General features: G+C 37.6%; 1 protein-coding gene and 1 non-coding gene across 3 annotated transcripts in view; both read left to right on the top strand.

The window, feature by feature from the left end:
* The window catches only part of Grm7 (glutamate metabotropic receptor 7), an 891,604-nt gene that overhangs the window by 359,155 nt on the left and 509,924 nt on the right, over positions 1-22,525 (top strand). The window lies entirely within an intron of this gene.
* Trnak-cuu (transfer RNA lysine (anticodon CUU)) lies at positions 1,138-1,219 on the top strand. The gene has a single exon. It is a non-coding gene; the product is annotated as a tRNA-Lys (tRNA).

The following is a 22,525-nucleotide window of genomic DNA, read 5'->3' as shown; positions in this document are numbered from 1 at the left end:
TAACCTTGAGACATTTTCCAACTATAATATATGGAACCAGTAAAATGGCGATGTTGAATAAATTATACATCTTTTCATGTATTTAGGGTTGCTAAGGTCTTTTAGTGTCAAGCTTAAAAGTATTTACTCAATATATAGAAGATATATTCAAATATATGTGTATATATGTATATATATACACATATATGTGTATATATATACATATACATATATATATATATATATACTCACTACATATATAAATCGATGTACACATAGGTATAAGAAAACGATTTTGCATAGGTATGTTTTACAGACTCCACAATTCTGTATGGTGGTGAATCCCTTTGATAGCACCAATAAGAAAACTGAGGTAGAAGAATTATGAGCTTGCAGCTACCTGTGATACACAAGGTGGCTCTATCAAAAATAAAACAAAACATAAATTTATCTTCCTGTTGGGACTGTTGGAAGAGTAATCTGTATAGAGTCTATGAAGGCAGGCTATTTGATCTCTATTGTAATGGATTACAAGGGCATATTACTATGATCACATTTGGTTTACTATAGATACAGATAATTACTCAAGAATGATTATAAATTCTTGTATCTGCACCACTCACATGCTTGTTTTCTTGCTGTTAGCATCATCTAAGAGGGCCTACATATCACATCAAAGAGTAATTTAAGGAAAATATATCTGTAGTTACAAAATTGAAATCTGGACAAATGTTTGAGCATTAAGATGATATTAGGCATCTAAGAAAAAATATCAATACCATGAGGGTTTCATTGAAAAACATAAATATCAGCTGGGCGTGGTGGCACATGCCAACACTTGGGAGACAGAGGCAGGTGTATTTCTGAGTTTGAAGCCAGCCTGGTCTACAAAGTGAGTTCCAGGACAGCCACGGCTACACTGAGAAACCCTGTCTTGAAAAAACAAAACAAAACAAAAAGTGTGAAAATATAAATATCAATCTTGCCAGTAGGAAGATAGTTGTAAGGGCCTTTCAGTTGACTTTGAAATTATTTTGTAAAACAGTTCTAAAAGTCCCCATTCATTGGTTATCCAATACTAAATGGTCAATTCTCAAAACATATATAAAAGTAATATTAAATGGAAGAAACGTCATAATTAAGAATATATTAGCAGTTGCCTGGCTAGCTCAGTCAGTAGAGCATGAGACTCTTAATCTCAGGGTCGTGGGTTCGAGCCCCATGTTATTTGAGCTGGACATGGTGGTACACGCCTTTAATCCCAGCACTCGGGAGGCAGAGGCAGGCGGATTTCTGAGTTCGAGGCCAGCCTGGTCTACAGAGTGAGTTCCAGGACAGCCAGGGCTACACAGAGAAACCCTGTCTCAAAAAATTTTTTTAAAAAAGGAATATATTATAAAATGTTACACTATTAAATATAATCAAATACTATTTAATGAGCTGAACAAAGACAATAGGTGTGTTAAAGTGGATAAAGAAAAGCTACAAGGCTGCAATCCTACCAAAGAGCAACAGGCAGCTGGCTAGGGAAGGATGAGGATAGAAGAAACTGTCTTTCCCAAAGAAGAGCTCCCCAATTAGTTAACAAATACAGAAATACAGGTAACATTATATAGACTGAAGAGGCTGTACTTATATGTTTTATATATATATATATATATATATATATATAATGTAAATATATATTATATATATATTTACATAAGTAAGTAATGAGAAATATGACATGAATGTAAAAGTGACAGAATAAAGGAGAGGAATAAAGGGAAAGGGAGGAATGGCACAGCCATATTACACTCTTAAAATAAAAGAAATACATTTTTTAGAGACCGGCATTTCAAATCATGCATCCACTGTGGATTCCAAGGAGTAGTATAAGAAGTTTTTGCTTTATTTTATATTTTTCAAACATCTTCTTTTTTGATATGCTAAAGAGTTAAAGATAGATTCCAACATTCCAACATAAAGAACAAAATTGGATGTGGTATGTTTTATATTTTAAGTGAATTGATTGTCAGTTTCCACCTCTGAGTGACCAAGGTAATAATTTTTATAAGATATTACACTTTTTCCTATTCAATAGGAGGATTAAAGATTATTTTCGATAAGAAATTTTTGCCTGTTTCACGTAATTACAGCTTGTTAATTCCCTATCAAATGATTCCAAGGGAGATTTAGAATCTTTGAAATTCAAACCCTGGTCTAAAACTGAGGACGACAGTCAAGCTCCTGGGCTGATCTACTTGTAATCACTGTTTCCTGAGCCTACTCATGAGATTAACCAGAGCTGCTGTGTGCAGTTTAGAAATTTTATATAGTGCCTTTTGAGAACTTCATTCCAAATTCTGATTTAAAAAGGATCTTCTCTGATTGAGTTGACCTTTTCTTTATGTCTACAGTATAGTACGTCCTAAGGTCCTATGATACTAAGCACCTCAAGTTCCAAAGGAAAAAAAAATGCTACCCTTTAATTAATTAATTTGCATTTTCCCCATTTGTTGAAATAGATTTTTTTCTTATACAATATATTCTGATTAAGGTTGCCCCCTCCCCCAACTTCTCCCCGTTGCTCACCACTTCCAGTCCCATCCAGATCCACTCCCTTTTTGACTCTCATTAGAAAACAAACAGGGTTCAGATGAATAACAATAAAACTAATACTTCAGACTAGGATAAAACAAACAGGAAAAAATGTGCCCCCAAAATGCGCACGCGCGCGCGCACAAACACACACACACACACACACACTGTTTCTGAGACCCATTTATGTACACACTTAGGAATCCCATACTGTTTTCTTTTTGAAATTTGTCTTTTAGTTTTAAATTTTGTTATGACAAAATGTGTGTCTGATGTATGCATATTTATATGCAGGCACACCTGTGTTTATCAATGTGCAGCCAGAGGTCTTTTGAGACAGGGTTTCTCACTGAACCTAGACTGTACCTTTTCAGCCGGATTAGCTGGCCAGCAATCCTTTGGTATTTACCTTTCTCTGTCCTGTTCCCTGAGTCCTGGTACATGCCACTGTGTCTAACTTTTACATGAATGCTAGAGACCTGAATTCAGATCAAATACTTTACTGACGGAATAATTCCCCAAGTGCCCTGAATATATGAGTTTCTGCACTGTAATGAGTCTCCATTCATTCAGCAGCTGAAAACAATGTTTTTATCATCTCATCATTATAAGAGATGAGAATTTCACATAAAGTCGCAGTCAAACCTCCTCCAATAAGTAATCTCATACCACATTCGCTTTACTGTGGGAGTCTTATTTAATGTCTTATTAGTTGTATTTCATACTATGTGTAATTTGGAGGGGGGCATCACATTTCATCATGAAGGTTCTGACAGAGGACGACTTGAACTTTGTAGATGTTCAAGTTGCTTGCAGATATTGTTTCCGGTCTCTATGAGGCTGTGGTTTCTTATAGCCTGTTGATGAGAAGATCCATGTGCCCTAGATGTATCCATGATTCTCTATCATTATTGATCATTATTGACCCTTTAAGGTTCAACAGAAGTCTCCCTCGTTACTGTCTACTCAGATGACGTTTTCTGCATTAAAACATAAATGTAGAAATGATATTTAATGGGCCTTGCTGAATTCATTTGCCTAGAAGCTATTCAGATCTATCTGTCTCCACTGGAAGGGAAGGAGGCTATGCACTTGTGGAACACACTAAATCACCCTCCAGTGTACCTATCAGCAATAGGCATTGGTATAAATGTATAAATTGTATAAAACCAAAGAAACTTTTTCATCTGTTCTTCATTATGTTCAATTGCTTCCCCCATTTGTCTACTTTCCTATTCTGAAAGTCATCATGCTGTGCTGTACTCCCTAGTCTGCTCTTAGGGGATTTGCATGACAATAAAATTCTATTTTGAGGATTTTTATTATTTTATTGAAAACATTTGCTTCAAGATCAAGTTGTACAAAGCCTAGAAGTGGCATTGCTTTAATTTGTCCCATAAATAAACTTCACTTACCATTAAGTATATTTGAAGGTCATTCTGAAGGACATTTTGATTTCATTGACTTAGTTGAGGTTAAAGAAGAACCAAAACTTAGAAGAATACAGCTTTCAACTGCAGTATCTGTCTATGAATTTATTTAAATTATTCAAATACTAATTAAAGTACTTCTGGCAATATTCACTTTCCTTAACTGTATAAGACTTACTTTAATGCCATGTTAATTATGCTTTTCACTAGATATTATTTCTTTTGTGTCACCTTTGGCGTATGTAATTTTATTGTGTATAAGAATCCATTGGAGATTGCAAGGGATCTGTGGCTCCAGCAGTGAGAAAATGAAAAACAATACATTTATTCTAGAATACTTTAAATTCTCTAATATTGTTAGAATTATAGCAGATAGTAATATTCCCTCCTGGAACAGACCCTACTCTGACATCAAGACTTTATTCAAGTCCTTTTAACATGTTATTCCATAAACAGACAGGTTGAGTTTATAGAGAACTAGAATTTTAACTTATACTCATTTCCTTCAATACACTGTTAAATAAAATACCCTCCCTCTCCTTTATGTTTTTACCTGAAAAATAAAAATAAGAATGCTGTCCCATGTGGTGGCTATTAATTTATTGAGATAAAATAAATATAAAATACTTGTGTAGAAAAGATGCACAAGAACTCAAAACATGGGAGTTAATTTTTTGTTTTGTTACAGTCATTTTAAAGACCCAAACAGAGTAGTATTAGGGCCATGCACTGGGTAGCACTGGAAGCAAATTATGGGTGGAGTCACTACTGCTGGTAATGAGGCATAAGCCCCTATGATTGCAAGAACAGTAATCTAACCAAGACAAATGAAGAGAGGGGGCAAGTTATGGGTTTCACAATTTCACAATGACTTTGATGATTCCAAAATCTAAGAGTGACACAGGCCTGAAATGTTGAGACATTCTGAATGTTCTTCTTCAAAAATAACATGGATAGTAATCCATAGTCATTGGATTTTGAGGGGGAATATTCTTAGAACACACACACACACACACACACACACACAGACAGAGACAGAGACAGAGACAGAGACAGAGAATAGTGAAGTTCTTGAGAGAGAATAGAGGCTGTACTTCCTCAACGTTGCTTATACAACCCATAGTTACCGCGTTTTGAAAATTGGATGTTTATAGCATTCTATGTTCACAGACATCATGGATCAGTAATCTCTCATCTTCTATTTGAACTCTCTGTTCTGAAAAAAATTAACTGCACAAATGGATTAAATTAATTGCAAAAGAAATATTTAATATCATGCTAGAAGAGAAACAAATGAAATGTTATAGACAAGACTTGGAAAGAGTTTAAAAACTACAATAGAATGATAGGAGATGGTTTATGTTTGGTGCTACTTATTTCAAAAGGAAGCAAGGCCATAGATTGCTAGGCTTCAAATAACCTGTCCTGGGCTACTCAATGCTGTGTTCCACTGCCACACACCTCCAGAGACAATCAACTCAAAGATAAAAAAGTTCATTTTTGACTTATTGATTTGGTTCAAGTTCGGATACACTGCTGTTGGGACTGGAGGCTTGGTAGGAATATCATGGGAGAAGAACATCACACTAGAAAGCATGATAGGTAGGTAGGAGAGAGAGGACACACATCAGTCTTGGGACAAGATCTACCTTCAAAAGCAGACCATCAGGGACCTACTTCTTCTACACAGGCCCAACCTTTTTGAGATTGTTTTATTTTTAATTCTGTTTGTGTCTATGTGCACATTAGATACAATGTTCCATGAATTCTCATGACCTAGTTTTTCAGGTCTCTTCATCAGTGCTCAACCCTGAGTGAGGCATCTGATAGAAATTTGATTCCTTTCCTGCAAATGGCTAACATTTCTCTGAAGCCAGTGAAAGCCATGCAGAAGTTCATGAGACTTGGGCATAGATTAGAAGAAGGATATGAGCCAGTGGCTTAAAGACACTTTGAAACAAGTTTATTTGTATAAGAATGGATCCCTTCCTCCCCTGCATAACATTTGTGAAGTGACAATGATCTGGAAAGGCTTAAAATCTGATGTGCTAAGGCTTTTTTTTTTTTTTCAGACAGCATTAAGCATGCCTCAGGGAAGAAATAATGGAGTGAACCACAGTTGCAAATGTGGGTGTAATTTTGAGAAGCAGCTATTGCATTAAAAGCCTTTCAGTATATTTATGAATCTGGAGGTGGGGAGTGAATAGTGACATAGGCTGTTCCTACCTCAATTGGACTGAGACAAACAGCAGTCACACCCACCCATCCATGCCCTTACACAAAGGAGCAATGAAAAGCTACCCATACAATAAGCTTTGAGTTGAATCTATGGTGAGTGTGAGTGTGTGTGTGTGTGTGTGTGTGTGTGTGTGTGTGTGTGTGTGTGTGATGGTATAGAAATAAGAGACTTCTGTACAAGGAGAGGAGAATTTTGTTTTGCATAACTACCAAAAAGTTTCTGTCATGCAGCCCATTCAGAAGTTTATAGTCATAATTCCTGGACACTAAAGTAGGCCTTTACTGAAAATGGGCATGAAAACGAAGACTTGTTAACTGTAGAGGTTTATTGTTGCCCAATGAAAGACATACAAAAAATTCTTTGGACAAAAATGCCCAATCAAACAATGTATATGTCATGAGAGGTGAGCATGTATCTCAGTTTGTTTTCTGTTGCTATAAGAGAATACTTTTATGAGTAGTAATGTATAAAGAAGAGAAGTTTTTGAGGGTTTAGCACCATTGGCTGTGAATTCTAAGCCTGAGAAGCCATGATTCATGCAGGCCTGCTGGAAAGGACAAATAGATTGTACAGAAGAGGAGATGCATCACATAAAACCATCCTATCCTCGTGGTAAGGCATCCTGTCCCTACAGAATGAGAATTTACATCAAACCATCAACCCCAGTTATATAATAAAAATATTATCCTTCCAAAGAAATGACCATATTTAAAGAACCCATCTCCTGCCATCATCATTCCAATGAGAAATAAATTTCAACTTATGTTTTAGAAAGAGCAACCATATTCAAACAATGCAGTATTTAAAAAAAAACACTAATATCATTTGTGCAAAGTGATATCAACATCTTTGACATATGAACCTGTTGCGGCCTGCCCGCAGTCCACAACACGAACGGTTCAACTGAGAATGGCAGTTCGAACTGAAAAGAGAGGAATCTAGACGGGGCGGAAGAAACAATGGAGCCAAGACAACAAACATTCTGATCAAGGCTCAATTTTACTATTTTCAGACACTCAGTTATAAAGGAAGGGGGAGGGAACCCAACTTCCCGCCAAGTAACTCAGGGTCCAGTAGCAGGACGAACACGTGTGTGCCTCCAGGCAGCAAAGGCAGGTTCCAGCAGTAGGCGTGGCAGGACGAATGAGCAGGTAGCTCCACCCTTGAGCAAGCAGGTTCCAGGCTGGGGGAAGGGAGGCCACATGAACCAATGGCATTATCAAATGCTTTTACCTAAATCACCAATAAAATTGTAATATATATATATATATATATATATATATATATATATATATATGTGTGTGTGTGTGTCTAAACAGATACACACAGATGTCCGTGTTTATATATGTACATAGACTTTTATGTTCACGCATGTATGTGTATATATATATATATATATATGAATGTATGTTTATATGTATGTACATGTGCATATATCATCAAATAGAAATGCTGTCTTATGGGTCACCTTTAAACTTAGTAGATTGGCTGGCATGAAGCTCACCATCATAGTTCATTTAACATTTGCAAATCCATGAAGTCTATCAGCTTCATTTTAGGAAAACAAAACTGAGAGGTTCTGTTGAGTTTTAGTTTGTGTTAATGTAAATCATGACAACACCCATAAGGAGCATAACAGATCACATATTTACTAATTTGCTATGTGGAAGGGACCAGTGGAAGAACTTTACATACACTGAGTTATTTAATTTTACAACATTCATCTGATAAAACTTCCTTCCCTTTGATATACTGATGCAAATACTAAGAAATTAAATATTTAAATAATTGTCAAACTCCTCAAATGGGGAGGAGAATCATGTGGATTAATCTGGAGAGTCTGCTCTGGATCTTCTCCTTACTTCCCGCTCTCCAGTGGCCTTTAACTTAACTGCATTTGCAGGGCTCAGTCCGTGCTGTGCTTGTTAGTGATGCCTGTGTTATAAAAACCTTGTCTATAGGGGCTACCAAACTGCATGAACAGAAGAAGTTAATAGAGGAAGTTAGGATTAGTAACTGAAGGTGAGAAAACTGTTTAAAAGATGCAGTCTTTATGAAGGAGCTACATCCAAGATGCCTTTGGTAGAGGAATTTTTACAAACAATATGAAGAAATGCAACAGGCAGAGAGTTACATTTCTCTGTAATGTGCAACTCAAGTGACATTGCTCTCCTGTGTATGTAATATGTGTGTTCTTTATATGTGAGTGGATTGTCTGTGAAATGAAACTGCATTGTTGTAAATATTCAAATTCACGAGGTTGTCACTGGATTAAATAAAAACATAGATGAAGTTTTCCAGATGAAACAATATTTTTATTTTTTTATTTTTTTAAAAGATTTATTTATTTATTATATGTAAGTACACTGTAGCTGTCTTCAGACACTCCAGAAGAGGGCGCCAGATCTCATTACGGATGGTTGTGAGCCACCATGTGGTTGCTGGGATTTGAACTCTGGACCTTCGGAGGAGCAGTCGGGTGCTCTTACCCACTGAGCCATCTCACCAGCCCCTAAACAATATTTTTAATGATGAGAATTAGGATAGAAAAAAAGCATTAGGAGACACTTTGAGCATTTTACCATCCTCTCACTGAGCTCCATGATAAACTCCTTTATGGACGAGACTATGTGAGGAAAACCTAGATCAAAATGGCAGCACATGGTACCAGACAAGAGGAGACATTTTACAATTTTACTAATGGGGAAATATTTCTTCATGTGAGCTGTTTGTCATCAGTGTTTAAGTCAATCAACATCTTTTGAACTTCTAGTCACCTCTGTAAGGCAGAGGAGGAGATGCTCTTATGGTTTACAATGGATGGCTGTTCACTGTTTAGGACATGGAAAGATCCAAAGCATTGTGTATGGTGCTTCATGAGATTGCTTTAAATAATCGACTCAAGTGAGGTAGCAGCTGCATTTATTGGCAGATGGCAGTTACCTGCCTGATCAGGAACACAGATCTTATTATACCTAAGGGTCTGTCAAGAGGGAACCAGTGCTTTTTAAAATATCATGTTCACATTTATTCCAATTATTTCATTCTGTGAATTCTAAGATGCTTGAAAATAGGGGTACTTACTGACTGTAGACAGGAATACCTAACTGATCTTGGAGTACAGATACATTTTTATTTTCAAAATCACATGAAGAGTAACGTTAAAATAGTTGTAGTGTTGAATACATGTGAAGCTCTTACCAAATTTGGTCTTAGACTATTCCCTGAAAGGGATTTTGGTTTTAACTTCAAAATGTGATTATATATTCTTAAAATAGAGAGCAGAATATATATGTGTCCTAGTTTAGAAGTCTGAGAAACTTTATAATTGAACTTACAGCATTATATTTTGAAACGAGAAAGCCCAATTTATTTAATCTGCTTATTTCAGCTTTCCAAGATAAGGTTGTGAGAAGGCTAAAAAGTCTCCTTGATCAGTAGCAGGTTCTGCTTAGTGGGCATTTGGGTTAATTGCAATCTTTTCAGCGATTAAATATCACTAGTAAATTCTCTGCTAGGATGATAGGAAGAAATAATGACTCAGTTGTACAGAAGTTTAAGGAGATGGCTATAGAAAGGTCTTTGAGTCGTATAAGTTGTGGATACATACAGAGTATATCAGATTGTATCAGCTATCGTAACTAACATCAAGGTTTCATTAGCTCAATATTTTGTTCAGTCTGGGCAGGGAGAACAAAAACAACAAAAATCTGTTATGTTGAAAGTCCACATGTTGATTTTGTAATTATACTCACTATGAGTAATATCACAATGAACAATTATATACCCACTAAAGTAACATAACAATGGTCATTGCATTTGAAGGCAAGGCAGTGCCCAATATGTGATAGCTTACTGAACCCTGCTCTAGAATCTAGCTTACTTGGATTTTGAAGTAAGTGATTTGAAGCAGAGCCTGAACTTTCCTCAGATTAACATATTCATCTCTAGGATTTTCTTTCTTCTGCTTGCAGATCACACAGGCCCCTCCCAACTGTCCTCAAGTTACCTCAGCTGTGTCTCTGGAGGACAAATTCAGGAGCTAGGCTCTAGAGAAAGAGAACGTGTTTTAGATTGAGGAAGATTCCAGGTTAGTCTCCAAACACACTGCCTGTTGAGCTGGTTTTCTACAAACTGACATGAGGATGAGAAGCACTGGCACAAAGGCTTCTTGCTTCCCTCAGCTCCCTGGGGCCTCTCTGGAGACTTCAATGCAGTTCTCTCAGATTAGTTTTGACCATGTCTTCAGTGTCTCTCAGTTGCAGTCATCCCACTGGACATTTTAAAAGTATTGTGGGAATGAAAGCACATGTCATTTTATCACTTAACTCACTATGGCCTACTAGAGATAATGTTCAATGGAAGCAGATATCCCCAGTGGATTCCCATGCAGTATGCATTAATACGGAGCAGCAGCCTTTTAGCCTTAGCTCCATGCCCCCCCTCGTGTGTGTGTGTGTGTGTGTGTGTGTGTGTGTGTGTGTGTGTATGTGTGTGTGTGTATCTTGCCGATGCTGGTTTGATTTCAGTTTGCTTCAGCAGATCTCTGTAGTGGAAAAACCTATGTGCTGTGTCAGTGAGACATCTGGAAAGAAGGACTGTGGACATATGAAAGTATGAATTTTGCTGTACTGGGTCTCAGAGCCCAAGCAACATTATGTTTTCCATCCCTCCTGGTTATGCTGAGATGTATCAGGAATCCATGAATTTAAGACAGAAGTCATACAGCCCAAGGAATGGAGAAGCAGGGTGAACAATGAAAGGATGTGAAGAGTGTACAGTGTACCACACCCATCCATCTGGAAATGGAATGCCCTTAAAACCCAAGGAGAACAAGGCTTTTCTACACAGGACAGTTGCTCTTTCTGGCTAGTGAACTATGACCATGTACGCAGAGAAGTCCTGCATGAACACAGTATACATTATCTTAAACAATGCAGATATATGAATCTTTATTTTTCCTTTCCTTTTTTTGGTTTTTGTTTGTTTGTTTGTTGTTGTTGTTGTTGTTGCTTCTCTGGCTTTCTTTTTTCTTTCTTTCTTCTTTAATCTTTTTTTACAATCCAGAATTTATCCCACTCCTGGTCCACCATCTGACTGTTACACATCCCACACCTTCTCCCCCTCCTTGTCTCCGAGAGGATGTCTTCCCCCTACCCACCCCACACCCCACCAGACCTCCCCACTCCCTGAAGCCCCAAGTCTCTTGAGGGTTAGGTGCATCTTCTCTGACCAAGTCCAAACCCAGCAATTCTCTGCTGTATATGTGTTTGGGGCCTCATATCAGCTGGTGTATGCTGCCTGGTTGGTGGCTCGATGTCTGAGAGATCCCAGGGCTCCAGGTTAGTTGAGATTGTTGGTCTTCCAATAGGTTCGCCCTCCTCCTCAGCTTCTGTGGAGGCACCCTCTAGAATGTACTAGAGACCTGGGAGGTGAGAGATGATCAAGACTCAAAGGGATGGACCTTACATGAAATGCCCTACAGTGGGGAGAGGGAACTTGTAGAGCCCACCTTGAGTAAAAAGACATGGCATCAAGTAGTGGAATGAGGTTGCCATCCCACAGTAAAAAACTCAGATCCAGAATTGTTCCAGTCTGAAAGAACTGCAGAAACAAAAATGGAGAAGAGTCTGGGGAAAAGAGGTCCAATGACAGCCTCAAATTGAGATCCAGCTCAGGGGGAGACCCCAAGGCCTGACACTAGCACTGATGCTATGGTGTGCTTACAAACAGAGGCCTAGCTTGGCTGCCCTCCAAAAGATCCAAAAAGCAGCTGAGTCAGATGCAGATATTTACATCCTACCAATGGACAGAAACTGGTGACCTCTATGGTTGATATATGAATCTTCATGCCTTATTTTAAAAATAAAATTAATTCATTTTGTATCAAAGTGCACCAAATAAACATTTCTGTTGGGAGTGATTCAATCTATTAATTTATAGCTTGCAGCCTCTAAAATAGGTTTTAAAATGGCTACAGTTATTTAAACATATTCGAACAGGAAGACATTTTATAGATAATAAGATGTGGTTAAACATTGGTTTATCTAGACAATCCAGTTGGTCGGAACTTTATGCCTCTCTCATACCTCAATCATGAAATACCTGTCATGGATCTCTCTCTCTCTCTCTCTCTCTCTCTCTCTCTCTCTCTCTCTCTCTCTCTCTCTCTCTCAGTGGATGTGTGTGAGAGTGTGTGTCTCATAATACCTATGGATATCACATAACAGTGTGTGAGAGTCTGTTTTCTTCTTCTAACATGTATATTCTTGGGAGCTAACTCACCATCCCCCTTGTTTTCCCCCGTCATTTAAAAAGCAAAATTCCAGTTGCACTCCTGATTATTTATTCATTTTTTTTATTCTCTTCCATGAAGGCCATTAATTCCAAGTCCAGTGCCTGGGTTGTAATAAGTAACCAATATGGTATTGAAATAATTATATATAGCTTCCTATGTCAAAAGCTTGCTTTAAAATTAACACCTTCTTGTTTGAGGTTAACTTTGAAATTGTTTAATGTACAATATATTCTACGACTTCATTTTGTATAATGTTTGATTTTCATCACTACATATATTTCAAATAATGGTATCTACAGGGACTATCATGGAAGAGTCATCAATCGCCATCATTTTTATCACTGTTACTGTCACAATCAGCAGCAGCAGCAGTATCAGTGATCTTCTTGCTCATCTTCATCATAGTTAATGTACATAGTGGTTCATATGTTGCTTGACCATTTTGTACATCAGCATTTAATATTTAACATTGTCATTTCTCATTATTCATAGAGGAACTTATCTTTAAATTTTAAATTGGGAATTATTTCATAGTATGGTATCACAAAAGAAGGCAGTGTTGGGTGGCGGCGAAGTTTAGCTGGTAAAGTGCTTCATTCTGAGCACCACATGGACCAGAAATAGTAGTGCATCCCTGCATTCATATGGAGGATAAAATATTGAAGTTTGAAGACATCTTCAGCTATATAATGATCAGAGGCCCAACTGGAATACCTGAGACCATGTCTGAGAACAAACAAACAAAAAGTTTCATGAACATTGGTCTTAGTCTAACTAGACAAAACCCGACTTAAGCAAAAGAGCATTTTCTGTGCATTAAATCAATTCATTCAAAGTTTCTCAGTTACCTACCCCATGCTGATGTCCCTGATAACCAGCAGCTTGTACATGGTGTGTGAGCTAGTGAATTGTGAAATAGGGAAGAGATATTGACTGTGAATTTCTAAAATGGTTCTTCCATCAGCATGAAAAATGGGAACTGGTGTCTGGTGGGTACTCTAGAATTGCCAACCAAGCCATGTGGGCTTTCTACACAGCTTTCCAAGGCACTATTCCAGGTTTCTATTTATTCACAGGTGTACATGTTGGTTGGTTGAATACTGCATGTTCTGCCAACCTTTAGCAAGAGTCACAGCAATTCTGGCATGCAGAGACCATATCTACACCTGACTCTTGCATATCTCAGGCTGCAATCAATGCATTTTATTCATCGAGTGTGCTAGTTTGAATAAGAATGACCCCAAAGGCTAATGTATATGAATACTGAATGGGCACTTGGTGGAATAGTGTGCGAAGGATAAGGGGGTGTGGTCTTCTTAATGAAGGGATGTCATTAGGCATGTGATTTGAGGTTTCAATATCACAAACCATTCCCATTTAGCTCTCTCTGCCTTGTGCCTGTGGATCAAGATTTACACCCTCAGCTAAAGTTCAATGCCATGCCTGCCTGGCCTGCTGCCATGCTCCCCTCCTTGATGCTCATAGACACCAATCCTCTTGTAACTGTAAGCCTTGAAATAAATGCTTTAAAAGGTATAATTTGCCTTGGTTAGTGTGATAAATGAAGATTGATAAATGAAGATTGGATAGTTTAAATATTTAAATATCAAAGCAATTGAAAAGTAACTAAGACATCAAGACTTTAATTGCTTTGATAGAACAAGATGGAAACATTTCTTTTCTCAGCAAAGTGATCAATCATTGGTTCCTACAATCAATTCATTATTGCACAGACCCCCCCCCCTTTTCTGAAAAATCTTATCTGAATCCTTGTAGGATATATCATAGTGCTTGGGCAAGGGTCAACAAAAATATCAACTTATGTAATGGCTGCCTTACTGGAGAAAACTACATGAGCTGGAGAAATTGTACATATCATTTATTTTCCATAGTACAATGGGGTCATAATATGGAGTCTGTAATGATCAGTTTCAATTGTCAACTTTATACAACCTGAAAGAAGCGTTGTTGTAAGAGATTGTCTAGATCTGGTTGGCCTGTGAGTATGAGGGGCTGTCTTGATCATCTTTCCCCATTAATTAATTTATTGTATTCACTTTACATCTCAGTCACTCCCCCTCTCAGTTGTCCCTCCCCTTCTCCTCTGAGAAGGTGGGCTCCCTGAGTATCCTCTATCTAGCCTGGTGCATCAAATCTCTGCAGATCTAGGTTCTACCTCTCCCACTGAGACCAGTCAAGGCAGTCCAGCAAGGGGAACAGATTGCACAGACAGCCAACAGCTTTAGGGTAGCCCCTGCTCCAGTTGTTGGGGGACCCACATTTAGACTGAGCTGTATGTCACTTTGCTTTCTAAACTACATTTCCAGCCCCTCCCTGGTGGGTTCCAAGTAGGATCTCTTCAGATGAGTCACAGCCTCAGATGTGACACTGTTTTTGTTTTTTAATGGGGAAAATCTATCTTTTTAAAAGGAGTTTTTATTTTATGTGTAGGAGTATTTTGCCTGCATGTCTGTATATGGACCATATGCATGCATGATGCACATGTAAAGCCAGAAGAAGTTGTAAGCCAAGATGTGTGTGCTGAAAACCAAACCTGGGTCCTATGCAAGAGCAGCAACCAATGCTGACAACCCTGAGTTGTCTTTTCAGTCCAAATCTACTTGTTGTTTATATTGTTGTTTTGTTTTTTACTTATTCATTTCACAGGTCAAGGATGATTTATTACTACTTAAAAGTAGAAACAACAGATCAGACAAACTGAAAATTGAAGCAGCTGCTCCTAGGATGAAGTGAGAGGATAGAATGAGAAAGACAGGGCTGAAGAGATGGCCCAGCAGTTAAGAGCACTGGTTGCTTTTCCCAAGATCCTTAGTTCAATTCCCAACACCCACATGTTGGCTCATGATCCCAGACTAGAATTCAATGCTTTCCCAATTTGCTAACAGTCCAGGCAAGGTGAACCTCCATGGTGCAAGTGCCACAGACCTGAGACTGATCACCAATGATGCAGACTTGAATTCTAACCTTTCACAGAGTACACTAAAAACACACTAGAGACACGTTGTAGCATTTTGGAAGCAAAAAGATTGGGATCTGATTCCCTTTTCTGGAGTGCATTTTAGATTTCCTTTCTCTAAAGCACACACACACACACACACACTCACACACTCTCACACACACACACACACTCACTCACACTCACACATACACATACACCCTTTATCAAGTAATTGCCTGTCTGCTTAGAGATATCATGGCTTTCTCTCTTTTTACATTTTTTTAATTTTATGTTTATGAGTGCTCTTGCTTGCAAATATAATTCATTGCTTCAAGTTTTTGCTTTGACTTCCTTGCAGTAATAAACTTTAACCTAGAATCATTTTCTAAAATAACCCTTTATACCCCAAGATGCATTTTTGAATATATTTTTTCATAGCCACAAATATCAAACTAGAACAGACTTTCTTACATAGTTCTCACTTATGTTGGAGGACCGTGGTTAAGTCTGGTTTGGGAGGAAAACACCTGCTTCATCAGAATACAATTATATCCATCATATTTATTTTCACCATTAAAATAAAGAACTTTGCTAGGGCTCGCATAAGATCAATTATAGTGCAAAGAGTCCACAATGGGATCTTGTCGCATTTCACCCCAGCTGTCATTGAAGATGACAGATAGCACATGGAGAGCATGAGGTCTATGCACTGCTTCAGCTGAACAGAACACCTGACTGCACCCTGTTGTCAAGTTCGTACAGACCTAATTCCTTCTGAGGACATAACATGGTTTTGGGTATTGCCTATTTGAGCCTTGTGGGTCTGAATGAAATATTAATACATCTAACAAAGCTCCTGGTAGACCTTGCTGTGCAAACAATACCAAAATTGATCTGTAGACTTAATGTAGTTCTTAAAGTCCCAGCAGGATTTTATTGGGTAAATGTTGCAAAGCTGATTGTAAAGTATGTGTGGAAACATACATGACTTAGAACAGCCAGTAACCCAGTTGTTTTAAAGACCAGGAATATAAGCTTTACAATGGGCAATTTTAAGACATATAAAACTAGAATAATCTAGAGTATCATGTTGAGATAGAAATAGAAAAATTGTTCATTTAAAGAAAATAGCAGAAACCAGAAATGTACCCATACACATGAATGAATTTTCCACAAAAGCATCAAGGTGATGTAATAAGATTAAAAAGCTTTTATCCTGTTGCATTGCTTGAGCAATTGCATATATATGTTTTACAAAATGGGATTTTACCTTTGCATTCCAACACATGATCAGAATCAAACATATAAATTTTAAAAGAACTATGCTTTGGGGAAATTAGATGAGACTGTCTTTTCAAACCCTTGATGTGAATGAAGTTCTCTAAGGACACAGTCATCCCACTGTGCAGTGTGTGGTATTTTACAGAATCAGGAATCTCATGTACAAAATGGTAACTTCATGTTCCCTAGAGCAGTAGCACATTTTATGGTCGAGGTTTTTGTAGGATTACTCTGTGATATTCAGACACTTAGGATATTGGTCAACAGCATATTTTTCAGAAGGTGCCAAGGTCTTTTAGCAATACAGGACTGCAGTAATATAAACAGAGGCTTAGCTTTATTTTAGACACAGCACAAGAAAAGTAAGTCTTGACATAGAAGGAGGGGGACAGGCTTATTCCCCCTCCTTATGAAAATGCCATTTCTCAGTCACATTTTGGACAGAAAATGCTAATAAACACAAATAATATTTACATGGGCTGAGTTAAGGACAGAATAGATTCTTAGCTTTTTGGACACGTTTCCAACCTTAAATTAGAAGTTGACACTTGTGGAAACGGAACTGAAACATATTAGAAAGCTGTTTAGTTAGTGACATGCAAATTATGCCTCAAATTAACAAAAAAGAATAAGAAAAAGGTGAGAACCTATATGAGGCTTTTAATTTTAACTATATTTTATTTTTTTAGTGTGTGTGTGTGTGTGTGTGTGTGTGTGTGTGTGTGTGTACCTTACTGCAAGTGTAAATATCAGATGCTAGCTTGCAGGAGTAAGTTATCTCCTTTCACCACATGGGTCCTTGGAGTTAAACTCAGCTATGTTTTTTGTTTTGTTGTAATTTTGTTTTTGTGTTTTTAAGTATAAATCATTTATTTATATTTATTTACTTATTTATTTATTTACTTATCTATTTATTTATTTATTTTTACTGGACATTTTCTTTATTTACATTTCAAATGTTATTCCCCTATTCCATTTTCACCTCCAGAAACCACCTACCCCATCCTTGCTCCACCTGCTTCTATTGGGTGCTCCACCCACCCAACTACCCACTCCTATCTCCTCACCCTGGCATTCCCCCTACACTGAGGCATCGAACCTTCACAGGACCAAGCCATCTTCTGCTACATATACAACTGGAGCCATGGGTCCCTCCATGTGTACCCTTGGTCAGTGGTTTAGTCCCTGGGGCTCTGGGGGAGTCTGGTAGGTTAATATTGTTGTTCTTCTTATGGGGTTGCAAATCCATTCAACTCCATCAGTCATTTCTCTAACTCTTCCATTGGAGACCCAATGCTCAGTCCAATGGTTGGCTACAAGCATCCTCCTCCGTATTTGTCAGGCACTGGCAGAGCCTCTCAGGAGACAGCTATATCAGACTCCTGTAAGCAAGCACTTGTTGGCATCTGCAATAGTGTGATTGTATATGGGATGGATCCCCAGGTAGGACATTCTTTAGATGGCCTTTCCTTCAGTCTCTGCTCCATACTTTGTCTCCATATTTTCTCCAATGGGTATTTTGTTCCCCCTTCTAAGAAGGACTGAAGCATCCACACTTTGGTCTTCCTTCTTCTTGAGCTTCATGTGGTCTGTTAATAGTGTCTTTAGTATTCTAAGCTTTTGGGCTAATTTCCACTTATCAGTGAGTGAATACCATGTGGGTTCTCTTGAGACTGAATTACCTCACTCCGGATATTTTCTAGTTCCATTCATTTGCCTAAGAATTACAAGAATCCATTATATTTAATAGCTGAGTAGTACTCCATTGTGTAGCTATACCACATTTTCTGTATCCATTCCTCTGTTGAGGGACATCTGGGTTATTTCCATCTTCTGGCTCTTATAAATAAGGCTACTATGAACATAGTGAAGGATGTGTCCTTATTACATGTTGGAGCATCTTCTGGGTATATGCCCAGGAGTGGTATAGCTAGGCCTTCAGGTAGTAATATGTCCAACTTTCTGAGGAACCTCCAGATTGATTTCCAGAGTGTTTGTACCAGCTTGCAATTCCACCAACAATGGAGGAGTATTCCTACTTCTCCACATCCTCGCCAGCATCTGCTGTCATCTGAGTTTTAAGAGGAAATTTCCTGAACAGAGTACCAATGGCTTATGCTCTAAGATCAACAATAGACAAATGAAACCTCATAAAATTGAAGGACACTGTCACCAACAAATTGGGGAAAGATCTTTACCAATCGTACATCTGACAGAGGGCTAATATCTAATATATACAAAGAACGCAACAAGTTAGACACCAGGGAACCAAACAACCCTATTAAAAAACATTTTTTAAATCTGGGAAGACTTACTATAAATGTAATTTCACTGAATCCTATTTCATGTTCTACAGTTTCATAATTGTCAGTCATTGACATAACTGATGAAGTGGTGATATTTTTCAAACACACATTCCTTGATGCCATTGTTCAAATCACTGCTTAGACTTTTAGGTATTTTGTTTAAATATTTGTTTGGATGGTTGTTTTCTGTTTTGTTTTGTTTGGTTTTCTTTTGTGTTTTTGATTTTTGGGGGCTTTGCTTGTTGTTTGGTTGTTTGGTTGGTTTGGTTTGGTTTTTTGTTTGTTTGTTTTGCCATTTGTGGCAGAATTCCTTTGTGTAGACAAGGATAGCCAGGAATTCAGGAAAATTATAACCCCACTGTTTCTGTCATGCTGGGATCAACAACCAGACCTTGCAAGGATGAGGTGTCCATGTAGAAAGGCTTAAATAGATGCAGGGTGATTTCTGACACCTGCATGATGACTTTTCTGCAGCATGAAACCTTCTAATAATGGTTCTATGCACTATGCAGTCCTTGGTATCAGCATAAGATCTCCTTATCTAGACTACAGCCACGAATTTTGCTGTTTTGCATGTTGTTATGAAAATTTCAAAGAGGGATCATTTCCCCTTTGGAAGCTGTTTGCAGTGTCTCATTTTTCTTTGTAGGCTATGAATGATTTCCCTGTATCTATATATTTAGTGTTGTTAGTGGGTTTATTGTTTGCATTTACTCAATAAATCCCCATTGGCAGAAAAAAAAAGGGTGGTAAAAAGCTAAACAAAGAATTCTCAACTAAGGAATATTGAATGGCCAAGAAGCACCTAAAGAAGAAATGTTCAACATCCTTAGTCATCAGGGAAATGCAAATTAAAACAACCCTGAGATTCCACCTTACATCAGTCAGAATGGCTAAGATGAACTCAGCTATGTTTGCTGACAAGTTACTTTACCAGCTGAATTACCTTTCCAGCTCGAATAATATATGCTACGATTAAGTCATTTTTAATTCTGACTTCATATTAAAAATATTAGCTGTAATTATCATGAATCTGTCACTTTCTATGCAGGCCTTTGTCTGGTGGTAAATCCCTCTCTTTCAGACATGCATCTGTAAGGCACTCTGTAAGATAATGTATAAATAGCCACTGTTGTTTCTGTTTCTACCTTTACCTGTGCTAGCAGTTGATAAATGAAGATTGGATAGTTTATTAAACCAAGTGTACTGAGAGTCCAGGAGAAGGTAAGTATTTTATACTGTCAGAGATTTGGATATAGGTAGGTATTTATAGTTTTATCAAGTCTATTGCTCCCTTTCCAGTTACAAAATTTAGAAAAGCCCATTCAGTCTGAGCTGTTCTAGAGAAGTGCCAAATGTCCTCTCACCTTAGGCTTTATCTGTTTCCACCTTGACTTGTTTCTTTCATATGCAATGCTGTTTGCTGTGCTAAAAGTAGGTGACTTTTGGCAACTGACTCTGTTGGACACTCTGGGAAATGGGATGCTGGAATAACAGATTTTACACATGTAAGAACCTTGTGTGACACCATGGTCCTGTCTCTGATATTCATACCAGAAGTCCATTTGCAAGTCTAGATTTTTACTCTCAAGTTCACACATGGTCTGTGAAAGTGAGCTAATTGAACCAAGCCATGTGTGTATGTGGGTCTGCATGTGTTCATGTGCATGGTCATGGGTGGATTCTTTGGAATGAGGAGGCTTATGTACGTTCCTGAGACTGTAAAGAGATTTCATGATTCCACTCAGAAGATTAACCAATTCATCACGTGTCATGATAGACTTCTTCCAAATAGTTCCCATCTTTAAAAAACTAAACCTAAAAGACTTCACTTCATACATATGATGTGCTCATAAATGTGTGTGAGCTAAATATGAATCTCTTTGCCATTTTTATAGTACATATATACATATTCATTTTGGTAGGTGTGCAGTTAAGGAAAAAATGGATGATGTTTAATTATTAACCAAGGCAAGATAATTCCATGTTTTAGCATTTACCTAGTGACAGAAATATGAGCAGAAAATATTTTGAAAAGCATTTCTTCAAATGCTCTAATGTATCATTCAAACACAATGAATATGATTTCGTAACACAGAAACTAATTTCTATCAGGAAAATGAAGTTGGGTGTGGAATTATAAAGGGCTTGACTGAAGGACAGATTTAATCACCAAGTGAAAAATGTTGACGTAGATAAATCACCTATTACAATGGAGTTTCCTCTTGACTTTGCTCCTTGAAAAGAATATGGAACGTAATAGGAAATTAGCCATCTGTAGTATGACAATCTAGATATAGGCACATGGGATGGAAAGACAAAAATAGTTCATAGTTTTGATATCATTTACTGTCCTAATAATGTTTAAGTGGCTGTGCCTGCAAGGCCCCAAGGACCCATGCTGACTTCACAACCTCAAGGGCATTACTCTTACCAACAAAGGCAATCACATGGATAAATTGGAAGGGAGTAGGGGGTATCTACATTTTCTAGGACACAGCATTTCTAGAGATCACCAGTGTACTTTGCTCAGATTCCTTGGCATCACATGGTTTCCCATGTAAGGCTAGAAAGCATAGTCTTTACTCTTTGTGATTGAATGCATATTTATATTTCTGAAAGATTACTGCATTTTCTGTAACCAATAATGACCTAATGGCCATTATGGGAAATCATATTTCTTTTTTTATGTAGGTAGGAAGTATATAGAAATTAGTTAAAAACTATACGTTATGGCTGTTGGCTTGATTTTTTTTTGTAGGACTAACAGTAGAGGCAAGTGTATATATGACTCTTTTATCTGATTTTGGAACTCCTTTCCTTCTATTGGGATGCTTTGTCCCACCATGCTATGAGAGTTTTCAGCTAGTCTTACTGTATCAAGTTCTGTACTATTTGTCTGCTATCTCTTTAAGACCTAATCTTTTCTGAATAGAAAACAGAATGGGAGTATGTCTGAGGGAGAGGGAATATGGGGAGAGGGGCTAAGAGAGGAGTGGAGAAAAGGAAAATCATGGTTGGGATAGACTGTATGAAAGAAGAATGTGTATTTTCAATTTTAAAAACTATAAGGTTCTTATAAGATTACAAAACAGAAAAAAATGTATTGATGAGTAGGCTTTATATAAAAATATAAACATTTATACAAGAATACTTTAAGAGACAGACCACTTAGAATTTTTGACGCCCTTATTTGAATGCACTTAATGTTGGGAAGAATTCTAGTTCATTTATGAATGCTTTGTATAAGTCACATAGTTATATGTAAGAGAAACCAAAGAGAGTAGCATAAAAAGGGGAAACATGGAGAGATGATCAGGATACCAGCCTGGAAAAACTGAGTGAAAGGCAGGGGTTGCTTTGGTTAGTGTGTGGTGTGCTTTCTAAAATTGTCATGGGGGTTCAATCCTATTTAATAGGCAATTGGCAGACAGACATAGGGTAAATATCATG

This window comes from Mus caroli, unplaced genomic scaffold (assembly GCF_978045245.1).
Source record: "Mus caroli unplaced genomic scaffold, Mus_caroli_1 scaffold_7, whole genome shotgun sequence".
Taxonomy (NCBI): domain Eukaryota; kingdom Metazoa; phylum Chordata; class Mammalia; order Rodentia; family Muridae; genus Mus; species Mus caroli.
The sequence above is the reverse complement of the archived record's forward strand: the minus strand, read 5'-3'. Positions and strand labels throughout refer to the sequence as shown.